This window comes from Gorilla gorilla, chromosome 16 (assembly GCF_029281585.2).
Source record: "Gorilla gorilla gorilla isolate KB3781 chromosome 16, NHGRI_mGorGor1-v2.1_pri, whole genome shotgun sequence".
NCBI lineage: Eukaryota > Metazoa > Chordata > Mammalia > Primates > Hominidae > Gorilla > Gorilla gorilla.
The window spans coordinates 35,921,260-35,932,382 of NC_073240.2; the positions used below are offsets into that span (position 1 = coordinate 35,921,260).

Below are 11,123 nucleotides of genomic sequence, written 5' to 3' on the forward strand. Positions count from 1 at the left end.
GGATGTACTAAAGTTTGTTCATCCACTCATCTAATGAAGGACATCTTGGTTGCTTCAAATGTTTAGCAATTATGAATAAAGCTGCTACGAACATTCATGTATTGGTTTTTTAATAAATGTAAGTTTCAACTTATTTGGGTAAATACCAATGAGCACAGTCGCTGGATCTTATGTTAAGAATATATTCAGTTTTGTATAAAACTGCTAAACTGTCTTCTAGAGTGGCTGTGCCATTTTGTATTTCCACCAGCAATGAATGAGAGTTCCTCTTGTTCCATATTCTCACCAGCATGTGGTATTGTCAGTGTTTTGAATTTTGCTGTTCTAATACGTGTGTAGTGGATTTAATAGATTTTTAAGGACACTTTGTACTTTGAAGTAAATTTATATTTATAGAAAAGTCACACAGGTAATACAGAGAATTCCTGTATACCACTCAACCAATCTTCCCAATGTTAACATCTTAAATTACCGTGGTATACTTGTCAAGACTAAGATACCAACGTTGATACATTGTCAGTTACTAAACTCCAGACTTTATTCATATTTCATCAGTATTTCTATTAATGTCTCCCTTTGTTTCAGGATCCCATCCAGGATAACACACTGCATTCAGCCATATGTCTCCTTAGTTTCCTCTGGTCTATGACAGTTTCTCAGTCTTTCTTCATTTTCCATTACCTTGACAGTTTTAAGGTGCACTGGTGAGGCATTTTGTCTCGCAATCTGAGTTTATCTGATACTTACTCAGGATTAGATCACAATTACAGGATTTGGGTAAGAATACCACAGAGGTGAAATGTCCTTCTCATCACATCCTATAATGGGGTATGTGCAATAAAAATAACCTATTACTGGTGATGTTAATCTTGATCATTTGATTAAGGTGCTGTTTATCAGATTTGTTTACTATAAAGATGCTATTCCTCTCCTTTCATGCTCTATTATTTGTAAGGAAGTCACTAAGTCCAATCAATACTTGATGGTAGGGGATTATTTATATCAGTATAATAAAGTTATGTATATGTATTTTATGCTTTAAATTTTGTTGCTAAAATTGTTATAGCTTTGGCCATTGGAGATGTGTTCAGGATGGCTGTCTACTTGATGTCTCTAGCTTTTTATTTTTTTGAGTACTTCCTTACTTTCAGACACTATAACATACTTCAGGCTCATATTGTATCTTCTCTGCCCCCGATACAGAATCAGCCATTTCTTCAAAAAGTCCAGATTTTTTCTATTAAGGTATCGTATTTTGAAACAAAGATCCAGGTACTAGGTGTGCTTGCTGTCACTGGTGTGTTACCACAATGATTTACTTATCTTTGAACTAAGATTATAACATGAGGAGGTACAATTTGAAAATTTGACTTTTGTTAAATTTAAATACCTGAGAGGAGTTACATCAGCAAAGTATCTTGAATTGTTCTACCTAATGGCTTAGAAAAATCATACGATTGTCAAAAATATTTTTTATTTGTGATTTTAACCTGTCTCATTTGTACCTATATTAAAAATGATTTATTGCTGGGCATGGTGGCATGTGCCTATAGTAGCAGCTACTTGGGAGGCTGAGGCAGGAGGACTGCTTGAGTCCAGGCTTCTGAAGCCATAGTGTGCAATGACAATGCCTGTGAATAGTCACTGCACTCCAGCCTGGGCAACATAGCAATACCTCATCACAAAAAAATAAAAATAAAAATAAAAATATTATTATAGAAATAACGGAACCATCAGGAATAGCTGTAAATGTTCATGTATCTATTCAGTTTTCTGCAATCTGGAACAGGCATATTAGTGTGGTATGGTGATAGCTTTATTTTTTCAGCTAAAATACTTTGTCTCTTTGTATAGTTCTCCGAACTGCTTTTCCCCTTATACTAATAAATACCTTTACTCAGTCTTTACATACGTAAGGTAACAAAAATAAATTAATTCACTAGTTAGCTGTTATTTGGGAGTGGTAATAGAGGAAAGTTTCCACATACATTTAAAAAAAATAGGTAAAGAAAAGTGCAGCACAACTATAGTTGTATGGAAAGCCTTATTGGTACAATTGCATTTTCAACTCTAGAATTTCTGCTTGATTCTTTTAAATTATTTCAATCTATTTGTTAAATTTAGCTGATAGAATTCCAAATTCCTTCTCTGTGATATCTTGAATTTCTTTGAGTTTCCTAAAAACAGCTATTTTGAATTTTCTGTCTGAAAGGTCATATATCTCTGTTTCTCTAGGGTTGATTCCTGGTGTTTTATTTAGTTCATTTGGTGAGGTAATGTTTTCCTGGATCATCTTGATATTTATAGATGTTCGTCTGTGTCTGGGCATTGAAGAATTAGGTATTTATTATAGTCTTCATAGTCCAGGCTTGTTTGTATCCATAGTTCTTTAGAAGGCTTTCCAGATATTTGAAAGGACTTGGGTGTTGTGATCTAACCTGTATCTGCTTTTTGGCACCCAAAGCTCGATAAACTGTGGTTCTTGCAGACTTGTAGAGGTATACTGCCTTGATTGGACAAGATCCAGGAGAATTCTCTGGATTACCAGATAAAAACTCTTTGTTCTCTTCCCTTACTTTCTCTCAAACAAATGGAGTCTCTTCCTCTCTGTTTTGAGCCACCAGGAGCTGGGGATGGAGTGACACAGGAATCCTTGTGGTCACTACCCCGGGACTGTACTGGGTCAGACCTGAAGCCAACACAGCACTGAGTCTCACCCAGGCCTGCTGCAACCACTCCCTGGCTACCACCTATGGTCACTTGAAGCCCTGGGGCTCTACAATCAGCAAGTGGCAAAGCCAGCCAGGACTGTGTCCTTTTCTTCAGGGTGGCGAGTTCCCCTAGGCCCCAGGCAGGTCCAGAGGCGTCACCTGGGAGCCAGGGACTACTGTCAAAAACCTTAGAAGCCTACCTGGTGTTCTACTGTACTGCAGCTGAGCTGGCACTCAAATCACAAGACACAACCCTTTCCACTCTTCCTTCCCCTTTTCAAAGGCAGAGGAGCCTCACCTTGTGGCCATCATTACCTCAGACCCACAGGGTGTAGTGCCAGACTACCATCAATGTTCCCTTAAGGCCCAAGGGCTCTTCAGTTAGCTTGTGGTGAATGCTGCCTGCCCTAGGACTCACCTCTCAGGGGAGTGGGCTCCCCTTCTGGCCCAGGGCAGGTCCAAAAATGCCATCCAAGAGCGAAGTCCTGGAGTCCTGGGAGCCCCAAGAGTCTGCTTGATGCTCTACCCCACTGTGGCTGAGCCAGGATCCAAGGTGCAAGACAAAGTCCCACTTTTATCAAAGAGAAGAAGTCTTGCCCTGTAGTCACCACAACTGGGAATGTGCTGAGTCTCCCATGAAGCCAGCAAGTCTCAGAATCTCACCCAAGGCCCTCAACATAGTACCTGGGTATTGCTGCTGGTTATTCAGGGCTCAAGGGATCTTCAGTTAGCAGGTGATGAATCCTGCCAGGACTGGGCCCTTCCCTTTAAAGCAGCAGATTTCCTTATGTCCCAAGGTGTGTCTAGAAATGTCCTGAAGCTAGGGCCTGCAAAGGGAGTTCAAGACTCTGAATGGTGCCCTATCCTGCTGTGGCTGAGCTGGTATCCAAGATACAAAATAATGTCCTCCCCGCTTTTCCATCTCCTCTCCTCAAGTTGAAGGAAGGGGTCTCTATTGGAGCTGTGAGCTGTGCAGCCTGGGTTTAGGGGCAGGGTGATGCCTGTACTCCCTTAGCTGTCCCAGCTGGTATCTCACTAGGTCACATGTCCCCTCCAGTCTACTGTCTGTGGGCTCATTTCGGCACTAGGACTCACCTAGGTGTTGCAGTCCTAGTGGCCTAGACTGCCTTTCAAGTTTATTTGGAGCCCCAGAGCACTGTAGACTGTGGTGATGAGGCTTGCAGGAACTGAAGTTCCCATCAGTGGGATCTGCAATTCCCCTCTAAATAGGGCTCATTTAAATGCTCCCTCCATGGGTGGGTGTCAGCTGAGTTTGGTCTGGTTTTGCTTTTTGCTATAATAATGGCAGCACTGAGTTCAATGCCTTACAATTGCTGGCTCTCCCTCTCCTCAGGGCACAGAAATATTCTCTGCACCATGCTGCTGCTTCCGGGAGATGGAAGGGGGCTGGCATGGGCCATCCAAGACTACTTCTTCTACCTCTTCAGTGCCTCTTCCAGTGATATAGAGTTAAAACCAGGTACTGTGAGTTCTCATCTAATTTTTGGTTCATACAAAGGTGCTTTTTTTGTGTGTAGAAAGTTGTTAAATTGGTGTCCTTGTTAGGGGTGGACAATCAGTGGAGCTTTCTTTTCTGCCATCTTGCTCCACCCATCTCTGTAATCACAGCACTTGTATTAGTCTGTTTTGTGTTGCTATTAAGGAATACTTGAGGCAGGGTAATTTATGAATAAGAGATTTATTTGGCTTAGTTCTGCAAGCTGTACAGGAAGCATGGTGCCAGCATCGGCTCGGCTTCTGGTGAGGCCTCAGGAAGTTTTTACTTATGGTGGCAGGGAAGAGGAGCCAGCATGTCACATGGTGAGAGAGGGAGCAAGAGTGAGGGGAGGAGGTGCCAGGGTCTTTGAAACAATTCAATCTCATGATCTCGCAGGAGCAAACAGAGTAAGAACTCACTCATTACCACGGGTAGGCACCAAGCTATTCATGAGCGATCTGCCCCCATGACTCAAATACTCTCCACTAAGCTGTACTTCAAAGATTGGGGATCACTTTTCAACTTAAATTTGACGGAACAAACATCCAAACTGTATCAGTATTACTGGGAGTGAACTGGAAAGACAGGAGGTAGCAATCAGGGAGTGAGGTGCTCAAAATGAGATTATGGAGGGCTTGCTGTTATTCGTAATGACAAGGCTCAATGTATTGGCTCAGTATATGATCAAGAGATTTAGTGTCTTTGGATGAAAAAGAGTAGGTCAAGTGTTGGAAAGACAGCCTTGTCTACCTTGGAAGGATATTGTGATCACTAATAATTGACACAGAACCTGGAGTTAAAATATTCAAGGCAAGGCCAGGCGCGGTGGCGCACGCCTGTAATCTCAACACTTTGGGAGGCCAACGCGGGTGGATCATGAGGTCAGGAGTTCAAGACCATCCTGGCCAACATGGTGAAACCCTGTCTCCACTAAAAATACAAAATATAAGCCGGGTGTGATGGTGGGTGCCTGTAATCTCAGCTACTCAGGAGGCTGAGGCAGCAAAATCATTTGAACCTGGGAGGCAGAGGTTGCAGTGAGCTGAGACCACACCACTGCACTCTAGCCCAGGTGACAGAGCAATACTCCGCGTCAAAAACAAAAACAAACAAACAAACAACAACAACAATATATATATATCCAAGGCATGAAGGGAAACACTCCAAGATTCTATAGATAACTAAAATAAGAACTTCTGCAACACTTTTTTTCTATCACATTTGCAAAAATAAAAAAGATTGATAGGTTCTAGTATTTGCCAAGCATGGGAGGAGTATGGTATAACATTTTCACAGGCAGCCTAGCAATATTTATCTTAATTCTCATACTCAGCAATTCCATTATGGAAAACTTATCCTACAAAAATAGTTGCAAGAGAATGCAAAGACATTTGTACAATAATGTTCAACTGCAGAAATGCTTACAATAGTAAAATACTAAAAAGAATCTAGATATTCATCAACAGACAATTAGCAAAATAAAGTATACACCCATCAATGAAAAATCATGCAACCATGAAAAAGAATGAAGGGACTGGCCGTGGTGGCTCATGCCTGTAATCTCAGCATTTTGGGAGGCTGAGGTGGGGGGATCACTTGAGGTCAGCAGTTTGAGACCAGCCTGGCCAACGTGGTGAAACCCCGTCTCTACTAAAAATAAAAAAAATTAGCAAGGTGTGGTGGCAGGCACCTGTAATCCCAGCTACTCAGGAATCTGAGGCAGTATAATCACTTGAACACAGGATATGGAGATTGCAGTGAGCCAAGATCGCCCCATTGCACTCCAGCCTAGGCAACAAGGGCAAAACTCTGTATCAAAAGTAAATAAATAAATGAAGGGGTACTACATGTACAGACATAAAACAATCTCCATTGTATTTTATTAAGTGTGGGACAAAAGACATAAAATGGCACAAATCCTTTTTGTTGTTATAAAAATTAAAAATCTTGGATTTTATAAGCTTGTACAGGTTCTAGAATAAGAAAAAATTAAGGTACACTGTTACAAAATCAATAAAAGAAAATTAGTTGTGCAAAAGGAATCATTAAGACTTTCTCAGGGCTTTGTGGAATGCTCCAGTGGCCTAAAGAACCCTGGTTTCTTCCCTGGGAACAGCTGAAGAATAAAGACAGCAGGAATTTGAAGTTCACCTCAAGCCAAACACTATAACTTCCCTTATAGACAAGCACAAAGGTCTTGGACATGGGTCTGGCACTATGTCCTCTCTGACTGCACCCACCTCACCCCTCATCACTCTCCACACTCCAGCCACTAGCCTTTTCCCTCTATTCTCTAATGTACTGAGTTTATTCCTACTTCTTGCAGTCGTACTTAATATTTTCATTGTCTTTAATGCAGATCTTTGCATGGCTGGCTTCTTGTCAATCAAATCTCCACTCAAACATCACCTTTCAGATAAATGCTCTGCTTCCCTGACTTTAAATTCATTGTTTTATTTATTTTATAGTATTTATCACTATCAAAAGATACTCTGTTTATTTGTTTGCCTGTTTGTTATTGTGTATGGCCCCCAACCCCCAACAGGAGGAACCTGCTATGTTTAGTTCACCATTGTACTTCCAATATTTAGAAAAGTACCTGGTATATATGGGGTACTTACTATTTGTTGAGTGAATGAATGAAGAAATGGCTAGGAAGTAGTCATACATCTAAGTAACTAAGGCTGATTCTTCTGGCTTGCCCCAGATTGAGCCAATTCCTGAGACATCTAATTTAAAAAACTGCAATTTAATGGCAAACTTCTGTTCCAACAAGGTAAGCATGATAGTAAGGCCTCTTTTGTTTGTGTGCAGGTGTGGGGTGATAAGGTGGTGGTGGTGGTATATCCCATGCTTCACATACCACAGCCTAACTTCTGAGCATTCTTTGTTTCTCCTTCCACTCAAACCAACTCTGCTAGTTCCAACTGGGTTCACAATTTAGCTCAAACATTACCATGTCTACATCTTGAAATAAATTAGATTCAGAATACAACAAATCAAAATTTACAATAAGAACAAGAGATCAGTGGCTATTTGTTAATTTCTTATAATTGTACTTTCTTTTTCCTATTTAATATTAACAACACCCAAACCATGACATTTGAATAATATTGACTCCACTCATAGACTTAAGCCAAATTTAGGAATGGGCATGTAACAGCTGGCTTAAGCCAATGAAAACATTGCATTTCTTGGCCTTGTCAACTAAAATAGGATTGGGCATGTGATCTAAACTGTATCAATGCAAGTAATTCAGTATTTTTGTTGGGAAAATTGGATATGGATTCTCTATTTTGTACTGGCTTAGTGCTTGGTGGTATGGGTATATGAAGCTTGGAACAGCTTATGGCAATGAGGAGAGGAACTGGAGCTACTGGAATGTCCTATCAGGATGGAGTAAATCCAGAGGAAGTAGAATTGAGAGATAAAATGATGTGTGAACACTGGATCAAGCTACATCTGAAAAGAGATCATTCCATTTTTGTATGCTGAAATCAAAATATTCTTAACTGATATCAAGGAAAACATAGGCCTTCAGTCAGGCTCTACTTCTATCTCTGGTATCTGGGAAACAACCTTTAGGAGATGTTGTCAGTGCTCTGTCCAGAAGCCCTTTTACCATTTCCGGGCATTCAATTCCCTTTGGTATAACAGCCACACTCCCTTTAGCTACTGGAGCCACTTGGGCCACAAGTGAAAGAGAGCCTGGGAGTTTTCCAATGACTGTCTAGTCCAGGGGTAGGAAAGTCCAGTTCCCTTGCCTTGGTTTGGACAACCTTGTGGTATAAAGTATACTCCAGAGTTCCCATGCAAGACAACTTTTGTCTGAGGCTGCACTGTGCCAGGCTTCCTTCTCCTTCCTGTCCTGACCTTCCTTTATAAACACTTGCATACAAGTCTTCATCTCCTAGCTTAAGACAGTCTCCTCAATGTGTGTGCATAGGTCGATCACTTGGCAAAAAAATCCAATAAAAATATTAGAACTCAGAGAATAAATGCTCTATTCACCTCTGAATTTCACTGGTGAATATTGTACTTTCAAAAAATGCAATTATGAAAGTGTTCAATGTAATCCAGAGAGAATAGAGAGAGCCTGATTGCACTGCAGTTTCAGGCTCTTCCTACCAAAAATTCAGTTTTGAGTGTGTGTTTCCCAAAATATACACTGTTTTAAAATTTCAAATTCATAAAAACTTACAGTCTTCCAGATTTTAGCTTTTGAAAATGGAGGGTTCTTTCTCAAATACTTGAATTCCTATATATCAAGGTCTCTGCTTACAATATTATTCTTTCTCACAGTGTGCTATATATACTGTGGTAGATTTGCTATCTGAGATGCAAGAAAGTGTACTGCAGTTGGAGAATATTCAACTTAGAAACTACTCATTGTGCTTTCAAAGTTTAATTTGTGTTATGAGTATTTTCTTAGTTAAAAAAGAAACAAAAGAGAACATGGACTAATAATATATTGAAATAATGCCACCACATATGTTTAGTTTAATGTGTGATAAGATGGAATTAAAGAACAAAGAGCTTTCTAATCAATTATTTAGATAGAACCATGCATGTTTCTGGCATTAAATTTTATGTTCTTACTCTCATATGCATAAATATGAGGTACCAGATATCCGCCATATTAAGTCAGCATTATATACTCATGGAAAAATAATTATTTCATTTTGTAAAGTTGATATCTAGGTCCATATAAGTAGTCAAAAAGTAAGAAGCATCAAACTGAATTTTGGTGAAGTTTTTCAGATAGGAATAATTTAGTATAGTTAAAAAGTAACAAGTATAGGCCATGAAACCCCTTAAAGGAATTTGCCTTATTGTAATCGCATGTTAGAAAACCTCAAGTGTTGGCTGGGCGCGGTGGCTCACGCCTGTAATCCCAGCACTTTGGGAGGCTGAGGCAGGCGGATCACGAGGTCAGGAGATCGAGACCATCCTGGCTAACACGGTGAAACCCCGTCTCTACTAAAAATACAAAAAAATTAGCCGGGCGTGTTGGCGGGCACCTGTAGTCCCAGCTACTTGGGAGGCTGAGGCAGGAGAATGGCGTGAACCTGGGAGGTGGAGCTTGCAGTGAGGGGAGATCGCGCCACACTGCACTCCAGCCTGGGTGACAGAGCAAGACTCCGTCTCAAAAAAAAAAAAAAAAAAAAAAAGAAAAAAGAAAACCTCAAGTGTTATTGGTAATCAGGTATCTACTATTTATATGTATCCTAATGGTAATCTGACCATGATTTTGATATCCTTTTTGTGGACCTGTAAACCAGTATGATCTGATTAGTTTAGATCATCACCAGTAAGAATAATTGCTTTAATTCAATCTGTAATCTGGAAGTTATTTAGTTACTCAATACTCTTAAGACTGGGGCTCTTACATACTGCTTTCTATGACACTTTTAATGTATTCTGTTAATAAACACTATTTTTGTTCCTAGTGGATAAAGTCGATAGATAAGTGGCTCATCTCCATTACATAATCTGGTGAGTTGTTGAAGGAAGTTTTTATACTGTACATCATGACTGTTCTTCTTGGGTTGGAATGCATACACATAGGCATTGTTTTGCTTAGGTATTGGGTTTTCCTCTACAATTTTACTTGATGGTAATCTTTACAAAAACCTCTCCCAGTTTCCTTATTTAAAAATTCAGCATTAAAAGAATGACCATTGAGGTTAGTGTGTGCCGCGGGTGCTGGGGGCTCGAGAACCGAGCGGAGCTGGTTGAGCCTTCAAAGTCCTAAAACGCGCGGCCGTGTTATTGATTGAATTCCGCCGGCGCGGGAGCCTCTGCAGAGAACGCAAGAGATGAAGATGGGCAGACGGATTCATTTAGAGCTGCGGAACAGGACGCCCTCTGATGTGAAAGAACTTGTCCTGGACAACAGTCGGTCGAATGAAGGCAAAATCGAAGGCCTCACAGATGAATCTGAATAACTGGAATTCTTAAGTGCAATCAACGTAGGCCTCACCTGAATTGCAAACTTACCAAAGTTAAACAAACTTAAGAAGCTTGAACTAAGCGATAACAGAGTCTCGGGGGGCGTGGAAGCATTGGCAGAAAAGTGTCCAAACCTCACGCATCTAAATTTATGTGGCAACAAAATTAAAGACCTCTGCACAACAGAGCCACTGAAAAACTTAGAAAACCTCAAGAGCTTAGACCTTTTCAATTGCGAGGTAACCAACCTGAATGACTACTGAGAAAATGTGCTCAAGCTCCTCCTGCAACTCACATATCTCGACGGCTATGACCAGGACGACAAGGAGGCCCCTAACTTGGATGCTGAGGGCTACGTGGAGGGCCTGGATGAGGAGGAGGAGGATGAGGATGAGGAGGAGTCTGACAAAGATGCTCAGGTAGTGGAGGACGAGGAGGAGGAGGAAGGTGAAGAGGAGGACGTGAGTGGAGAGGAGGAGGATGAAGAAGGTTATAACGATGGAGAGGTTGATGATGAGGAAGATGAAGAAGAGCTCCGTGAAGAAGAAAGGGGTCAGAAGCGAAAAGGAGAACCTGAAGATGAGGGAGAAGATGATGACTAAGTGGAATAACCTATTTTGAAAAATTCCTATTGTGATTTGACTGTTTGTACCCATATCCCCTCCCCCCCTCCAATCCTGCCCCCTGAAACTTTTTTTTCTGATTGTAACGTTGCTGTGGGAACGAGAGGGGAAAGGTGTACTGGGGGTTGCAGGGAGAGGGAGGGCGGGTGGGGGTGGAATAAAGTACTATTTTTACTGCCAAAAAAAAAAAAATGACCATTAAGCAGTAAATGAAGTCTTGCTGTCAGGAACAGTATGGCAAGAAATATTTCCTGCTTACAAAATCACTTTATCGGGAGTAGTTGTCTTCCTCACTACTAGGCAATGTTTTATTAAGGCATTTCAATATGCATCCTGCTT

The 11,123-nt window shown here is 40.8% G+C and overlaps 1 pseudogene; it reads left to right on the forward strand.

Moving 5' to 3' along the window:
- Positions 1–9,985: 9,985 nt before the first annotated feature.
- On the forward strand, positions 9,986–10,840 carry LOC101123960 (acidic leucine-rich nuclear phosphoprotein 32 family member A-like; annotated as a pseudogene).
- The last annotated feature ends 283 nt before the right edge of the window (positions 10,841–11,123 follow it).